Source organism: Bradysia coprophila, unplaced genomic scaffold (assembly GCF_014529535.1).
Source record: "Bradysia coprophila strain Holo2 unplaced genomic scaffold, BU_Bcop_v1 contig_151, whole genome shotgun sequence".
NCBI classification, from domain to species: domain Eukaryota; kingdom Metazoa; phylum Arthropoda; class Insecta; order Diptera; family Sciaridae; genus Bradysia; species Bradysia coprophila.
The window spans coordinates 8,083,668-8,103,390 of NW_023503423.1; the positions used below are offsets into that span (position 1 = coordinate 8,083,668).

General features: G+C 32.6%; 1 protein-coding gene across 4 annotated transcripts in view; it reads left to right on the forward strand.

Annotated features, from left to right (window-relative positions):
• The window catches only part of LOC119074813 (atrial natriuretic peptide receptor 1-like), a 151,265-nt gene that overhangs the window by 96,582 nt on the left and 34,960 nt on the right, over positions 1-19,723 (forward strand). For 2 of the 4 annotated variants that reach the window (XM_037181099.1, XM_037181100.1), the window contains exon 1: positions 1,493-2,271. The exons of 1 other annotated variant lie outside the window; for it this stretch is intronic. The gene's annotated coding sequence lies outside the window, so the exon portion shown is untranslated. Of the gene's footprint in view, positions 1-1,492; positions 2,272-19,723 lie in introns of those variants that run through there. One more of the 4 variants, XM_037181101.1, reaches the window with a different exon arrangement.

Sequence of the window (19,723 nt, forward strand, 5' to 3'; positions counted from 1 at the left end):
TTTGATGTACAATTTAATTTCGATGATACCTTAGTACGACTCATAAAATATTTATCAAAAACTGTTGTATCAAAACCACTAATGTTCACGTTACATTAATATTTAAATTGTTTTACTGTCAGCCAATCAATCAAGGTTCAACAGCCTATTTTTATTCGGTTCAACAAAACAAAACCCTTTCCAATGCAATAAATAACTTTACCAAGGTGTAACGAGCCAAACAATAGACTTTTCGGGGGAAGTCATTGATAATGTAAAGCTTAATGTAAAGGAACAAGCTTAATACTGTTAGGGCTGATTATGATGATCGAACATTAAGTTGAAAAATGTCGCATGTCCTTTTCTGCTTTGAGTTTGTTACGGGCAGTGGCGCCTTGTATGTGGGGGCGATGAAGACAAAAAGTGTGTCTGGGGGATAATATATTCATGAAATGAGATGAGTGTCCATAACCGATTTTAAACATTGACTATCGTTAAATGAAGTTCAGAAAAACTATCTTATCCCCATTGATAAAATCAAAGACGGCGCCTATGGTGACGGGCATTCAAACTTTTGGGAAAAGAAAAAAAATGAAGAAAAAATTCGGCGGATCGCGGTCATTTTCTGTTTAAACTTTAGGTCTACATTTCGGTGTTGATGAAAAGTTTTTTTTTTCAATTTTGTACGGTCAAGGAGATAACAACGAGAAGAAAGAAATTGGGTGGATTGGCTCTGATTCAATCTGAATTTTCATTTGATTAGGAAGATTTTCTGAATTTTGTAGATCAAATAATCATTTGAAGTATATTTCTATACATACTTTGTCCAAGTCCTTCGACTCCTTCGTCAATTTATAGTCTGTAAAACACATTTATTCCAGAATCGGTACTGTAATTTCTAAATTCCTAAAAGTTGCTCAAGGCTTTATTGAAACTCGGAGTAAATTGAAGGTCTGTCCACCTTGATTTTCTTCTTCTAAAATTGTCAAAGTCTAATCTATACGAAGATTTAATTTTGCTGAACGTTTTATACCCGTTCCACTATAGAAATATTTGTAACAGCCAATTTCAATTAAATTTGCACCGCAATAAGTAGCAATAAAAACGTACGTCTCGATATTTAGTTCAGATCTCTGTTTCTTATTTACCATTTATCGAAGAACTGTCACCTGAAAAAGCGTATTAATTAAAGAGTCAATCCTTAATGAATGAACCTAGCGCAAAATTATTCGTTCGATTAAATGTGTATCGCTCGTTAATATATCGACAATAATAAGTATATACATACGACTCCACACACTGTTTAATGAATATACACTTAATTCCTATCAGCTGAGCGTATAGGCACAATATTATATCCATATCCATCCATCCAGCGTAACATACACATTTTCTTATACACAAAAAAAAGTTGTGTGAATCTGCGAATGTTTATGAAAATACGTGTGTTAGATTCGAAAACTGAGAACATTTTGAAACCAGTGAGCTTCGTTCGGTTTATTTACAACCAGCATTTTCAGTAAGAATTTGTCGGTGGACGCGTACGGTTCGCTTATTGTGCTCGAACGGAAAATTAATCATTTGAACAATAAAAATCAAAAAAGTGAACTGAGGATTCACGGCATGCGTTAAAATTTCTGTTTTTTCACGAAAATTAAATTTTGAATGCCTATCATTACGGTGTGATTGGTGTAAAGAGTTTCAAATGCGAGAAATGTAAACAGACAATTTATTCGTATTTTGGATACAAATTCAAACAAAGTGAGAATGTTAATTCGGTCTATCAATAAACGTTTCAAAGGTGTTTCTTGAGGTGTTTACTAAAATATTTAAAAAAAATAGTTAAACCGCATGTGGTACGTTATAGTGTCGCGCTAAATTTCGCGGTTGATAAAGAAACGAAAATTGAATTTATACACACAACCAGTTCACTATATCGATGAGTTATCTTATTCCTCTGTCTTAGTTACACAATTATAAATATATTGTCGCGGGAGTGGAGAAAAGAAATAAACCAAAGAAGAAGAAAAAAAAATGTGTGAGACAGAAAGTGTACAATTAAGATAAAAAATATGACAAATTAACAACGGCCAATGAACAATTTTAATTGAAATTTTCCGTGCAATCATTATTCAGTGCTCAAATGAAAAATTATTACTTCGGTTGTTCGGTTGAAGGTAACTTCCTCTGTGAACAGCGATAAAAAGAGACCGTGAAATATATATTTCGTGCTTTGTTTTTCGGCACAGAGTAAATATTGTAACAGAAACAAGAAAAAAACATTTTCAATTGGTTTGTTATATCCGATTTTATTATTTCGTTAAGCCAATTTCAGTCAGAGCGTTTGTTTACCGATGATTAGGGCAGAACGATTAAACGATGTAAACCTGTTTCGAACCATTTCGAAGATCGAAAACTGCTCATGAAATTCATGTGATGAATAATTTGAATATTATAAATACTCTTCACACGAAGTTCATACTAAGGAATTTTGTATTGGGGTGGTTGGCGCAAATGAATGTTAATTTTATAGTCTATGACCTCCTTTGTGTCGGAAGGCTATCTATATTACTAGCCTTGATAAATTATCGTTAAATTGCTTCATACTTACCATTCAGTTAATTTATTGCGTTCGGTCAGTAAGCTTTAAGTTTCTGGCAAGAAGTTGATGATGCATTTTCGAGGATCAAAGTTCTCTTGTTCTTTTACCAGTTATTGAATAGACCAGTAGTTGTATAAAAGAAATAAGCTTACCAATAACAAGTAAATCAGTTTTCCATTCAAAAAAAATTTACATTTTCTTAAACAAGAAAATGAATTATTTTGCTGGCAGGAAAATTGCGTTGCACAAAAAGTTTTTCTCCGTTTTAACTATGTGTAGAGCAATAAAAGAGGAAAATTGCAAAGATCAATTGAGTTACCGATGTTCTTGTAGTCAATTACGACTCTCAACAAGAATTCTTGCTAAATGTTACGTTTTCCGGTATAAACGTATTAAATAACGAAAAACTTTCATCGAACTTTCACGTTGTTGCAGAGTATAATTCATCGATGATTTTAATTAAATTTTGCTTAAATCAGTGAGTTAATCGAATTACGAGAAACCCGTCCCGAATTTTACTCCCGTTTCAGGGTTTTCGGTATTGGGATATCTTTTGCGCATGTGATCCTAATATTTCTTTATTGAATAGTCGAAATCTAGCCCGACCTATAGTCAATTTTGTCACAGCTCATCGTTTGGGTTTTTTCAAAAATTACGTTGCAACTGGTTTTTATTCGGACCATAAAAAAGTGTTAAATGCTCACGTCTAGAGTCGTGATTGTGATTATTGCAATTTAAAGCTTGATTGTAAGTCGTATTCATCACTTCGGAATGTCTAATTATATGGGGAGTGACTTTTAGAACATTTAGTTGACATACGAGATTTGATGTGCTAATTTTCGGCAAACACGCCCTCCGATTTATTATTTCCAATTTGAAAATTCTCAAATTATTTATCTCGCTCAAATTGATTGCAAATGAAATTATCGTGCATAATGGGCGGTATGTTCCATTTACAAATTGTAAGTAAATGTCATCCTACACAAGTTCGCTTCCGAACTAACTTAATAAATTGTCTGACATCAAAGTTCTGAGTTTTTCACTGTTAAATTGGTTATTTTACAACATGATGACTACAGAGTTGATCGAATAAAATTTCTGGGATTCCAATTCGGTCATCGAACGATTTTTTTTCTCAGATAATCATTTCAGAGTTGCTTTAGCTTTAAAGAACACACAAATGGAGGCTCGTGTCTGTGCAAAATTACTTTCAAAAGTTTGCAATAAAGGCGAGGATAAAAGGAAAATTTATTTTTGATTTAGCTGTGCAGCTATATCGATACTCAATTCTTTTTTATGATTTTTTTTTTAAATGTGTAGTCGAGTGTGGTGAGATGTTTGAACGCTTTATATGGTTGAATATACCGTTTTTTCTGCAAATAAATTTTTCTCTTTAACTTTAATCATTAATGAAGCATATTCAAGTTTGAACTTGAACGATTTACCAAGTTGCGGTGGGAGTTGGAGGAGTCTACAAATTGTAAAGTCATATCGCCACCAACCACCAACATATTTATCCTCTCACCAATATTTTAATGTTATTGCAATATGGGTATACAGATCTGTGGAAGTTAGAGAAGATGCCTGTGACATTGCAATTAATTTTTAAAATAAACTTGACATGACACAATGTGCTGGCAAAATGAAATAAAATTGTCGACATGATGGTATGGCAAAACTTTAAGCTCATTAAGTTTTGCTGTAGCAATTTAATGAAACGTTACTCTCATGGGAATTCGTTTCCCTAGTTCACAATCGAAACTACGGATTTTATTTTTTATTTTTTCATTTCGACTGAAAAGATTTGAATGTTATTGCATGTGTATACGATGGAGACGTACATAAAATTCTATGCGTTGATAAAAAAAATCTTTTTATTACGAAAGGTCATGAGTAAAGCAGATTAAACTTGAACGCAAACGAACCAGTTATCTACGGTATATTAACAGTATTGATATTATTAAAATGAATAACAAAATTATACAAAAAAAACATTTGCTAGGATTCAATGACATAAAAACAAAGGCAATCAGTATATGGCTCTATTACGTATTACTACACATACAATTCAGTTCGCGTTTTTTTTTTCTGATTTGTCTTCTCTTTTTATATTTTAATATTAATGCTAATGGCATTCTCCTGACGTTTTATATGTAAACCTCTGATACATTTGCATTATTATTTATGTTGTTAGAGTGGTAAAACCATGACTGGAATCAGTCGTATTCTGATATTCTGCTAAATAATTTCGCAGAAATGCTATACACTTTGAAGAACATCGCAGAAATGCATTATTTTGTGAGTATTACGCTTGTTCCTTATATACATATATTTTAACACTCATGTAACATCTCTTCTTTGTTGAAAAGACAAAGTAAACTCCATCAGTTTGACGCAAATATTACATTTCTTTTCGCTAACGTCTTGCAATTATGTTGTTGCCATTTGTAGGAAATGTCTCACGAATCGTTACATTTATAAAACAATTCAACGAAGTTAGCGGAGACGACACTTCAGCTTATTTATTTAAAATGAGGAAGGGTATAAGAAAGGGATCCGAATATGGGAATTTTACTCATAAAAGTAATCTAAATATTCATCATCAAAACAATATGTTGGTAATGAATGGTTTGTCCGCTGGGGACCATTGTCCTCATAAGATTATTTATTCAAATCGTGTCGAAGTCTAACCAATGTTTGATAATGTAATCGCTCAATGACGACATTGGATAATGTTGATAGTATTTTGTGGGTACTGTGTGTTAAAACGAACATTGATACCAACGGAATCGAGGTGTTAGTGTGAGTTTTAAACACAACACCGATAGAGTGTTAAAAGAGAATGTCAAAAAGAGTGTGCCCCCATCGAGCTCAGTTAAATTAACTGGTTTGTTCCTATTTATCTGGACTCTTACATACAAATATTGATATGTCACCCATCGAGACTAGGGATTGCAAAAACCGCCCTTTTTTCAAAAACCGGTAAACGGTAATATCGTCCTTTTAAAAAAAATACCGGTAAAAAACCGGTAAATTTATATTGAAAAGAAGCCATAGGCTGTCGCAAAAGGTTTTTTTTTGCAAGCGAAGAGGACCGTTTTTTATTCATTGTGAAAAAGTGAACCGATTTTTCGTTAATACCTTTTTATTTATCGGAAAGAGATCTCATTTAATGCTCAAATAAATTATGACACAACACTTTTCCTACCACAATCTATATAAACTTCGGAAAAATGTAATCATTTGATAGAAGAAAAGCTGAATAATATGCAGCGTGGCCGTTAAAATGTGGGCATCCTCTAGGCGTGCGTATACTTGCTGTACATGGATGGCAAGAGAGGAAGAAGAAGAAGAGAAACGAGTGGATTTTTTAATGAAACGGGCTGCTCAAATGGAATTCTTATCAAAATTAAGAACAGAGAAAAGAGACATTGCGTCATCGAAAAATTGGTAAAGAAAAAAGAAAAGAAGTTGATCATTCCGCACTTACTTTGCTTGGTGAAGCCAATGAACGCCTGGAAACTTGCCATTCGATCGATGGTGCTAAAACATTGGTCAAAAGTGATAAAGCTAAGACTATTGAAACTTAAACTTAAATTGAAAGTTGAAAAAATGTTCAATTATCGAGAACATTTTGGCAACTTTTCGCTAACTTTTCACTATTTTGTCTCTAAATTTCACATGCCTGGCTGATCAAATACGTTGAATTTCATTCTGGACAAAGTTTTCATTGTACAATTAAACTAATAGTGACGATTAAATGACTTACGGAAAAACCGGTATTGAAAATGCAAAAAATCGGTAAATGGTATTTGATTCTTCCGTTATTTTACCGGTTGCAATCCCTAATCGAGACCAGTTGAATCATTCTATTTTGTTCTGTATTTTACCGCTGTTTCAACACTCTAAACGATTTTATTGATTTGATCATTCGATATAATATAATCTTATCGATATAATAATGTTGGAATTATGACCACTAGGTAAATAATAATGACGTTACGACAATACAATAAATGACAAAAATAATGCCCTGTTTGACACCTAACCTAAATAAGTTCATTTGATGTCGGTTTACAAATCGCGATACAATAAAGTAATATTTGTCATAATATTTATCGTAATTGCAACAGCCCTTACAACAATTCACAACTGTCTACAAATAGTCACTTCGCACAATAATTTTATCAAAGCTCGGATGGTGTAATTCATTTTCCGCTGCTATTGAATAAATTTATTTCACATTCCATCTATACCACCGGCAAGATTGTACAGCGAAAATTCCGATTATATTCACTTACAAATTCCTTGTTCTTGTTGAAATATGGTTTTATTATGGAACGGTTGTCGTCAATGGTAAATTCATTTCCAATTGGAATGTGATTTTTGGTAATTTAATACAGTAACTAATACTAAATGACCTGACGAACTAATAAGTCAATCCATAAAATATTGCCTTTATTACTATATGTCTAACAGACAATACATTTTTTCAACGGCAAGAGTATACCCAAGAGTATTATAATGTAATTGACACATTTTAGCAGGTATTTAAACATGGATAACATTGGAAATTTACAATACGTGCAACATATGCTCATATCTGTCCCTGCAGTCAGTCTCTGTACCTTACCAAACGTTTCGGAAACGAAAAAGTGTAAAACATGACATAAATCGATTGACACATTATCCGTTTCATGTAGTGAATGTAGAACTACAGTTTCGGTGTACTGTAGAGCATGAATATGAAAAGATGTATATACTACTTGCATGTGGGTGCGAATAGTCTTTATTGGACTATTTACACCGTGATGTTAATAGTATGTTATATGCTATTTTCGCCTAATACGGGTGGAATGCAAAGTCGAAAATACACTTTTTCCACCCAACTGTCGAAACATCCAATAGTACTGCCGTTGAGTACAATGAAGATTCAAGTTGCTTCGGACGAAACGCCTAATAGACCGTGTGAAGTATAAATAACTTATTTTTAATTGATGTAAATTATTATTCTGTAGAACAAAAGTGCAAACAGAATATCTGAAAAACGTCTGCTTGATTTTATATCTCACTTTAAAAGCTGTAATTTGAATGAGACTAAAAGGATATCCGATCCATTCTAATTCATTCTAATTGGATTCTTACTAAGATTCTAATAAGTGGGATGGCATCGGGATGGCAACAATATTTTTCAATAATTTCTATAAAATAAATTAAATATTTTTTTCCATGGTTTTCATGGTAAATCTTTATTTTATTAAAATATGAAACTTTTTTCTCAAAATCGCACACGGTCTATTGTTATATCTAATTTTAGCCGCAAAAACTGTTTCATAGGCCTGGTGCAAATATTGAATTTCAGACTATCTGCACTTTACCTGGGTGCAAATAGTTTATTTTAGACTATTTGCACCCGGATACAAATAGTCACTTGGAAATTTTCCAATGGAAAAGTGACACAAATAGTTTAAGTGGCAATTTGAAAATAACCTTCTTTTATCCATCCAGTATAAAAAGACACAAAACGATTATGCAGACGTTTCTGGCCTCGGTGGATGGGCCTTTAAAAAATGTATGAACTGAAAATGTTTTCGAAATATGTGCCAAGTAGGTGATAAATGAAAGAAATTCTTTTGATCTTATAGAAACCTCCAGCACTTTTATAACTTTCCAGGTATGATTTCGATGAAAAACTTCATAACATCACAAAGTATTACCAATTCACTGTGAAGATCTAGATAAAACAACAACCAAATTATGAAGAAAAACCAGCAATTACACAAAAAAAACATTTAATATTCACAAGCACCGTATCAGTATAGCAAAAAAAAAAGTTTTTATTTGAACAGATGGGATAACGTACGTTATTGATACGAGTATTATTCGAATGTATTTTTAGAAATAACTTATATGGAACAGTCGACCGACTGTTATTTTTTTCTCTGCTCTTTAGATTACAATTCTGAATTAGAATCAGATTATCGGATCACATTTATATGCTTACGTTTGAACGTTAATATAAATTAAATTCAAATATTGATTTCTCTCGTATACATACGAAACCTTCATTATAAATTAATGTTTTTGATGACTTTGGCTTAGCATCCACTCATTCTGTATTTGAAAGGATACGGCTGAACTTTACTCGCAACAATTCAGGAAATCTGTTAGATGAATATTTTCAGAATTCCCAAACGAAACAAAGTTTTAGAAAAGTTTCATTTAACAAATTGCACGAATAAAAGGGGAACAGGGCGTCAGCAGAAATGAGATGAGAAAATAATTCATTTCCAATATTCTCACAACAATGGAAACGATACTTGCATATATCCATGCAAAAATATTCCACTTTAAGTCGGGTATAAATCCACTAGTTTCTGAGTAAATAGAAACAAATTTGACGAAGACCGATTGAAAATTTCACGTTTATTAACCCCAACAAATCCAACAAAGCGTTGGCTTAAAAATGAATACATTATTCGCAATCAAATATCAAGTTCGAAAAAAAAATCATCCGAAAAAATATTAAGCGATTTTCATCATCAATTTTCTGATTTTTGCATGATGATGAAAAATCTGTTCCCATCATAAGTGAGTCGTTTTTTTTACACAATAACAATTTCGGCAAATCCATCAAAATCACGTAAACGAAGAAGAAGACGTTGAGAAGGGTTGCTTATGAACAACGGTGTGGTTATTTACATATCGCTTTTTCAAAATGAATAAAAAAGGAACGATTTCAAAGTGAATGAGTCGGTAAATAGATTTTTTTGTGTGTATTGTTGTCAGTATACCACTCGATGGTTCATATAAAAAAAAATTATGGAAAGTTTATTTGAATAAATTCGATAAAAATTTCTTATTTCGCAAAGCATTCAGTGTTAATCTCTTAGAATAATAATTTCGTTACCAATAAAATATCCCCATACCTTTCAAACAAAGCTATTAATATCGAAACGAAAAGTTTTATAAACAACTCTGCTTCAACCAGACAAACAAGCTTATAGACTAAAATTTGGATTTTTCTCTGCTCAAAATTAATTCTTTTCGTTATGCTTGAGGGGTAAGCGACGCCGGAAAATCGTGTCACAGGGTAGATTCACGGATGTATTCAGAAAATATTCTTGAGAATCATAGGAATCTCGAGAACCACAGGAATCTCGAGAACCACAGGAATCTCGAGAACCATAAGAATCTCGAGAAGCTCGAGAACCACAGGCATCTCGAGAAACGCGAGAACCGCAGGTATCTCGAGAATATCGAGAGCCACAAGAAAGTCTTTGGAAAATCTCGAAAATGCTATAGCAAGGCTAAATAGGGTTGGCAATGTAGCGTTGGTCTGGATACGCGGGTGACACCAGCAATTTATACAAAAATAAATCTGGAGGTAAATTAATTTATACGAAAAGTTTGCCGTCACCGCGCATCTAATAAAATAAAGAGTTTTGTAGAAAGGTTTTTCCAGACACATTGCGAGTGTTAGATTCCAAGCCAGAGGTATTTTCCGAAACTTTGACAAAGAGGGAGGATAAAAGAAGACATTCTAAAATAATAAGAATCAGAAACATCCTCGCAATCATAGCACATCCGGGAAATCCCGGAAGGATTTTGAAATCAAAACAAATCTCTGATAATCACAATCATGTCACAAGGTTTTCCAGAGTCATTTACCCCTCGGTTATATACTATCTCCTGCATTGTGTACGACATTGCAATCTAATTTTTGCTATTATATTGTTCTGTGTGAGTCAACTTTTGTTCGTTTATTGATTTACACAGAGTCAGAATGATGTTTACACCATAAGCTTTGAACATTCGAAATTCTGGACCACGTTCCGTACAGAACACATTAATACTTGACTCGTTAAAGTTTAAAGTTTACCTAATACTGCGAATTTGAAAGAGACACGACTTAAACTACCATAACAGCCGTGCAACTGCTAAAAAAATCGTGACAACGAAACATTGTGCAAAAGAAAGCCTTTCCTGCTGCTTCAATGTAGTGAAAACTTGAAATGAGGATGAGTTTTTAAGGCGCTTAAGCCACCACATATATGTATTTGAGTTGATCCTGTTTTTTCCATGACACTTTATGCCCAATTTCGGTAAATGTGAAGTAATCCTTGCTAAAACTAGTAAATCACTTACAGTTAACATTAATGGAATTACACTCGCCTTAGAATGTAATTATTCATACATGTAAATTGTTTACGGCCTCAAATGTGGTTATCTGCAAATTGGGGATTTGTAGGTTAAATTATGCTGAAATCTTTATTTTCCAACCATTGAACGTAAAATTTACACAAATGATTCCGACCTTCGGTTAGAACGTCTTAATTGTACGACTTATAAGCAATTTTCACATTCCATGTTTGCCTAAAATATTTGCCAAAATCCAAGCTTGTTCACCAAATTAACATAATTTTAAACAGTCCGCTAACTAACTCAAATTTTATATATTTTTGAAACGTACAATTGGTTTGTTTGTCAAACAGAAAATTAAGACGATTATGGCTGTAACCTATTTTGATGGTGTGTGGATTATAATGTGGGATTTATATGTAACGATAAATACAACGCTTTCTCCTCGCTATTTTTTTTATATTCGAACGATTTTTAGGCGATTTATATAAATGTTCTTAGTAGCAACCACCGAGACATTTTACAAATGCCAGAGAGGTATAATTTATCGTCCTTATCGCACAAAATTTATATCCCCCCCTAAATCATCATCATCATTTTAAAATATCCGGAATTCAACGACGATTGTTAATAGTTTTGAATTTAAGTATACAACGTATAGTATAGCATGAATCGACATCAAACGAACAAACTATGTCAGAAGTTTATGTCATTTTGTGGCTCTGTTGTAATTTCCTTTATATTAACTAACACTCTTCGTAAACTACGTAGGATATTGGATGTGTGATATGCAAACACGGGTGTTCTCCAATAGATTTTAACAGCTTTCCTGAATGAAATCGTCACTTAAAATTTGTACAACGAATCTCCGCTACATTGAGTTTAAACTTTGTTAGAATTTTAGGTATACCAAAACTCATTTCCCTAGCATGTTGCGACTTATTGTAGATTGCAAATTGCTTACGATTCGGTGTTTTGACAAGAACGAAGATAGCTTTAACCCAAAGCAAAGATCAATACAAACGATTGAAGGCAAGTCAATATAAGACAAAATAAAGGACAATGCAGTTTATGTAGTCGCATTTCTGTGTATACGGGATTTGCGTTCACGTATAGGTTTGTTCCAAGTAACTGTAAACACGAACTTTGACAACTCGAACAACGACAATTTCATCCACAGCAACGTCGCTTACGTGATATTTCATACAAATCGAGCAACGTCGCCTACGCGATTTACACTGAGATATTATTGAGGTTATGGTTATATGGATGAAATTTGACAATTCATATGGCCTTGGAACAAATCTATTGTAAAAGTGACAGCAGACCACCCTCACAGAATATGTAATTCTAGGTAAGCGTTGGGGATTTGATGATTTTTTTTTTCAGCGCGATCGAGAATGGAATATTTTTTTGAATATTAAAGTAAGTGTCTGCCATTTTTTCTAGGCAAATGCAGATCGATGATATTGATCACTTAAAGTTGAACTTAGCATCGAATGAATTCATACATCGTTAGCAAAATATGAAGGAAAAGTTTTATTTTGATGTTTCTCATGCAGGAAATAATAATAAATTAGAATTGAAAAGCTATTTCATTGTACAAAGCTGGTAGCCTTATAAAACTGAAATATTGTTGCATTCATCAATTCCGACTTGGAAACTTGTTCATTGAAAAAGTTTATTTAAACTCGAGTAGGGGGTAGTTGTAAGTTATGTTTCCTTTAGTGAGCTCAAAATTTTATTAGAATTAAGTACAGCAAAACGGTGTTGACTCTGCACCATGTCCACCAACGTGCCTGTTGTGCCTGTACTCAGCAAATTATCAATATTGACTTTGCAATGGAAAAGGCTCGACATCCGAAAACTCCCTACTCATACTACTAGAAAGTGTCGCTGTTTTTTCTTCTAAATTTTATTGCCACTTCCCTATGATTTATGCAAGTTGCTCTTTATCTGACTTAAATTATGGAGTTTATTCTGGGGAAAAAAATACAATCTTATATGCAGTACTTAATATCGACTTTAGTCGATCCACCATCTTTTATCCATTTCGTTTCATTTAAAATGCAAATGCCTGTGTTGTTGCCAAGGGAAATTGAATTACGGAAGTCAACAAAGAAAACTTTATGGGAGAAATATAATAATAAAATTTCAAATGAATATAAATCTTCTATCGACTCTGATTTAATTACAGTTTATTGACAAAAAAGAAAAAGTTAGTGGATAAAAATCCTGCGGAATAATTATAACCGTTGGCAAAATTTATCTGTGTAGTTGACGAAGCTTATGGCGTTTATAAGGGAATATATGATGATGATGAATGGAATGATATATGTCAATCGTAGTTGCTTTAGGGTGTCTGTATGAGTTGTATAATTTGTCCAAATAAAATTTGCCATGTCCCCCATTATCGTCCAAAAACTATTGCTGGAAGTGAAATGTGTTCGAGTCCAGTAATGAATATTGTAAATTAAACAAATTTCCAAATTTCTTCGTTAAATTGAACGTACAAAGGGAATTCAGTCAAAAAAAACCCTTAAAGGGTGAAGGTGACGCAAGTTCTTGTGTCTGTACCCAAAAAATCCATCAAATGTGGCAGATATTGAGGAAACCTAATTACTCTCACTAAAATTCAACCGAATCATCTGTCACTTGTGATGGAAGTGAGAAACTAACTAACACTAACTAACTATCTCGTTGAGCTCTTGTAGCTGAACAGATCAGAAGTATTTGGGGATCATTGATGCAAAGTAAATATGATCGTTAGTCCTTAAAAAAACGAGCGAGCGTGATAGATATCTTTTCGCACGAGTGCCTTTAAGGTTTACCTTTTTTGCACTACTAAAAATATTTGAAAAAATGTAAAAAAAATCTGGAAAATTTATGAAAATATAGGAAAATGTTTTCCCGAAAATAGTCCATGGAGAAAGGATTTCACCAAGAACATTGACCTTGGACATATATTTGACATTGCAATGTGTGCAACATAGAGAAACTTAATTTAAAAACCCACGAAAATCTGTGCTTTCACCTACAACACATACTGAAGGGACCAATCTCAATCTTTTAGTTAATTAAAGATGAACATATTAAAGATTGTACCCGAAATGCCTTTGACAGGACAGATAGCTTTGAAATAAATCTCGGATTTTTTTTAAATTTATCTACTTGCAAAATTATGAGGGTGGTGCACATTTTTCATCTGCAATGGAAGCTTCCTTCCAAGAACGTTTATCAGAACTGCCACAATATAAAAGTCAACGAACAAATATTTCATTAAGCAAGCAATTTCACGAAAAGCAACGATAGCCCCGATGTTTAACATTTTCTGACTGTATAACCTAATCAAAAAAGAAGTAAACAGACGTATAATGTTTCCGTATATTTTTCTCGGTATTTGTTTGATGTTCTGTTCAGCCTGCATACCGCAGGAACGCCTTTGTATATGTCGTATCAAGGATAACATATAAATTTTTAGAGACATTTTCTTAACTGCGTTATACGATGTCTAAATGTATAAATGGATGGAAAACAATTTATAATTTAACCTGTCGACCTGTAAGTGGTTTTATTTGTTCGGAGAATGTTTTCCTCTGTCTCTCTTGCTTTGTTTTATTTATTTATTTTTCGCGTGTGTACTCATTTGATTAAGGTAAATAAAATCTCTAATGGAATATACCCGAGCTGGGAAAACACATTTTCTCATGTCCATGTCATACTTCATTGTTTGTTGTGACAAATGAATAAAAACATTGTAATGTATGAGTAAGACTGTGATTTTGTATTATTTACCGAGTTGAAAATTGCATTTTCGTTTGTTCGGCACACATATTATTCACAGCATGTTTTTCATTTTCATCATTCCCCCTCCTCCTCTCCATTGGTTGTGTAGAACAGAAGGTAAAAAATTATTTTAATTTTTATTATCCGAAAAAAAAGCGAGCGGAACGAATTACATTCTTTCTGGAGACATTTAAAAATGATGATCCGAAACGGTTTTACTAAAACCATATTAAAAATGCTTGCTGTACGATATTTCGAGCTATCTAACTGAAGTTTGAAAAGGGTTCAGATTCTGTGGAAAAACGGTTAAGCTTTCGGATTGTTGTGATTATTTATTGGACTGTCTGTTGCATAAATAATTTGTTTTTATGTCATTACGCTCATGTAGGCTGCTAACGAATGCTTATACCGCTTATATGGAAAAGCAAAATCAAACTTTAAATGTACAAAGAAGTACAGAACAAGGAACAAATACTCAAAAAGAACCATGCGATCTACTTCAACTCAGAAAGTTGCTTTGAATTGAGAATTCTGTTTTTCTATTATTTTTTTTATCTCTTCAATGTTAACAACCACACGAGCGAAACGTTCATTGCACAGCACGTGAATTATTTTCGATGCTGGTGGAAAGCTCGATGATAACATTACGTTAGTTTCTCTTGTTTACTTGATGTCAGATGTTCATTTAAAAAAAGTTGAATTTCTAAAAGTCGGAAAATAAAAATATTTTCAATGGAAGCGAAGCATAAAGCAGAGTTTGTAGAGAAAATATTGACAAGACGAATTCGAACTGTTACGTTCAAAAGATATGAATTCTTTCCACCGAAATGACTTCACTTTTTTTTGTAAAAATAGCTTTTCTTTGCACTTCTTTGACGGAATCAGACATAAACACTACACAACGACCCATCCAAATTTATGACTTGTGTGCACACACGTCTACGAAAATAAAAATCAAATTTATAAATTTAAACAAATAAAAAACGAGAACTTACTCATAACATCAAAACGACTCTTCGTATTATAACAAAAAAAAAAACACCAGCACGTATCAGCTCATATACACATCGATAATCCGCATTGGATCTCTATCTATATAGGAATAAACGTTATTAGGCTTTTGGCAAACGTTATTCGACTAATACTAAATTTACAACATTTTATCGTCAACAATAAATTCTAAACGTTTATTGAAAAATATACGAAAATAATCTCTTTCTCTCTCTCTCCCTCTCTGTTATGTGACCAAACACCTACTAAATAGAATTCTTTGATTCCAAATGCAATATTTCCCATTAAAAGCCGACAAAATTGGAACGCTGTAGGCTGTTTGTATAACCGTAACCGTATTTAATAGGACAACAAAATTCTATAGCGAAAATGGTTTGGACGTTATTTCACTGAACTTGACCGTGGTAAAATGGATATTCCTCTGACACTGACCACACATAATCTATTTCGTATGAATTCGCTTTTGTGTCCATTGTATTTTGTATCTCCGCGAAATGTTTCCTCGAATGTGAGGTGACGATAATCAGTCCGGTCATATAGATTCTCATATAGCACCGTAGAAGGTATATGTAATTTCACAATTGCTAAATTATAATGTAACCCGTTAATGGTTTTGTAAGTGACATGAAATGTTAAAGTAATTTCAACCACTTCTCCGGAAGCTGAATTGCAGGGCGTATTTTTGGTACTTGGTATTCGGAAAATGTTTCCTAAATTGGTAACTCTAGGAAAATTTACGGAAACTCAGCGCCAAAATTTACAGAAAAAAAAAACAAAAAAAAAAGTTTAGTTATATCTAAAGTAAGCCCTGCTTAGTGGCGGCATATGTTTTTCTATATAATTACAAACTACGAAGCTAATGGGGCATATAAGAATCAAAATGATTGCTTCTTGCTTACATTTTTCTTATTTCCACAAAGTAGGAACATTAATACCAAATCTTCCAAAAACTTTAAGAATTTAATCCCGAAGGACTTTCTACATCGCCAACTCGTCTAATATATCCCATATGTGCGCTATAATATTATGAACTGAACATCGAGCTGAGCATATAATATCCATATCGTTCCAGATATTATGCGAAACATAACAAAATGGCATATTAATTCATCAACGTTTAAAAATCCACAACTTGAAATATGTGGAAAATATCTGCGGTGTGGTATTTTTTTTGCTGTTGTTGTTGTTGTTGTTTTCGCTGTTACATAGGATGAAAATTGTGTTGTGTTTACCGAAATACCAGTGATCATAAAGTATGTAAACAAATTTGAAATTCATAAAAAAAAGTTACGAACTTGTTGAGGTTTGGGCGTTGAGGAAATTAATTTCATTTCAGAATTTATAAAGAAAAATATTTTTTGGTTATACACACATATTTCGTGCGGGTTTATAAGATTTTTTTGTGCTAATTATTTGGAGTGAACTTGAACGGATTTTTAATTAGATTTTATTATAATTAAAGGTAATTTTTGAACAAACATTAGCAATTTTTCCCTGGAAAATTAGACATTTTGACGGGACAATTATTTTAACAACATATTTCAAAAAGGATTAGATTTACCTTTAAAATTAATTTAATAAATTTGGATTCAAGACAGGACCCATTATCGCAAATTATCTTCCTTTAAAATTTGTGGAATTTTTAACTAGAATTCTCAAGATTCTTGTAATTCTTGACATTCTAAAAGATTCTTAAAAATTTCTAATTTAAGTAATGTAAGAATTTCTGGAATTGATTTTCTCGAAAATTATTGAATTTTCAAATATTCTTGAACCTCTCGAAAATTCTTAAAAATTCTTGAAATTATAGAAAACTCTCGAGTTCGTTGATAAAATTCTAAAATTCTGATACCAGAACCATCGCAAACCTTACTACACATGAACTTCTGGTTTACATGTCCATGGACTCTACAGAGTTTAAAAAAATAAATAAAATAAAATCGCGTGAAAATCATAATATTTTATAAATTTATGCGGATGTATCTACCGGCGTCCATATGACAGCATACTCGTTGTTATCGACACATTTAATCAATCTAATTTCTTTGATAGACAAGTGATTGACTGATAGAATTATTACTTTTTTCGCACAACAAAATTGTTGCTTACATTCTCTGAATGAAAACAATTTCTTTGCTGACTATTATATCGGATAAATGCATTCTAAGCGAAAACGAATGGTGTTTATTCTTGAGTTTATTTGTTGAAAAAAAAACATGTTAATAACACTGAGAATAGAGGCAAATAAATTAGCAAAGCAATACTTGATTAGCACCTTTTTTTTAGTGTATCTCTATCTGTCCATAGTCCATACTGTTGTGAACTTATAACTTCCATCATTATGTGCAAATTCAGTTTAATTCATTCCACATGAGCTATGAATGTAAATAACATACGGATTGTAACATCGCATCTGGAATTAATCGGATTAAAATCGATGGAACTTATAATTCAATGATACGTTTCGGTAATTTTAAGATCTCTCTCATTAGATATGATATTGTCATTTCTTATCTCATTTAGGTATGGTTAGCTAATGGAAATACAAAACTTAATTTCCATAATGTAATGACTGTGACATAATGGAAATCATTCTATATCGTTTGTCTACACACGTTGTTTCTATGACTCACTGTTAGTCTTGCTATAAGATTTGATTCGCTATTAGTTTAGCTTTAGTTGTAACACAAAGACAGTTCATGGTTTTTACAATACTCACTTCGTATATGGAGTTAATCGAAATGTATAAAACCAGAATTCTGAGACAACATCAGAATGTTTAATACTGCGATTTGAGTGAATTTTATTGGCATTGCAAATTGAAAGTTGTTTAAAAATTTGAAAAAATCAATCCATTAACTCATAAAATGTAACTTGATTTACAACTGAAACTTGTTATTGAACAAATAAGGTCGATACGACATTATAGATCGTTTTCATTTCGTCAATATTATGACACTAACCGTTAAGAAATTTAAGACATTTGAGAACAAGGGGAGCAGACCCTCATCAATCGAAAATCGGTGTTACTCAGCGCCGCACTCATAATTTAGAATTAACAATCGTTCCTTCTATGTGGTGGAATAAATGAGGAACAAATTAAACAAACGAAACCCACGAAAAGTAAAAACTTATGGCGAGTAACATGAGCAAATTGATTATTTTCATTAAAATTCCTTCCCTGTGATGTGGCGACGATAAAAATAGTAATTTTAGAAAAAAATTGAAATGAACGAATAGATTCAGTCTGCCTGCAGTCATCATTAATCAAACCGAAAATAAGTGAGTGTGTAATGTAAGTGGTACTAAACAATTGTGTGGATTAATCGTGATTAGATTATCACGCGCAATCTTGCAATTCCATACAAATCGATTCTTCTCAAAATTACTTTGTTTACGAACCACATTCTGCATAAAAAACGTGTCTTCTACTGTTGTAAACATCCATGAATAAATAAATCATCAAAGATTGTTGTTACCACATGTTCAACCAAAGAAACTATGCTGACACGTTTGATCTTCTGAAAGTTTAATCATTTTCCTATCGATAGTGTGCTATGCAATGTTTATTAAGATTCTGACGCCATTGGAAACATTTACTCACCCTGGACACTTCTTTTATAATTGCGGTTGATTTTTCCTTGGTGTTCTTAAAAGATTATTCAAAATATAGGGACGACACTAACTAAAGTCCATCGCTACTGTGTTTGTCGTCTTTGTCGATAACAGGAAGAGGTCAATAGAAGAAGCTTGGATATTTGAAGTCAAAGTTCAGGCATTAACCATTCAGTGCTGTGCTGTTATTTATCCCAGTAGAGAACTCATAAATAATCTAAATAATCTAAAATCAACATAATTTGTTATTGCCTAGGTTACGGTGTAAAATTCGTTCGATGGAACGATGGCCCTATTAGGCCTACAGATAAAATTGAATCGATTTTTCTATTCTATCGAAGGAAAACTTATCGCAAATCACATAAATTAATGTAGCTCAACCGTTCAATTTGAAAATTGTCATTTTATTACGGAAAAAAACGTATAAAAAATGGAAAAAGAGATTGTTGTTCAACATACGACGGTCCACGAACCAGGGACTATTTTCGTGAAATTTATTCTTTAAAGTTGACGAAATTTCTTTCAAATTCGACAATTTTCAAGAATTTAAATTTCTCAAATTTATAAAATTAAAGAATTTAAATTCTT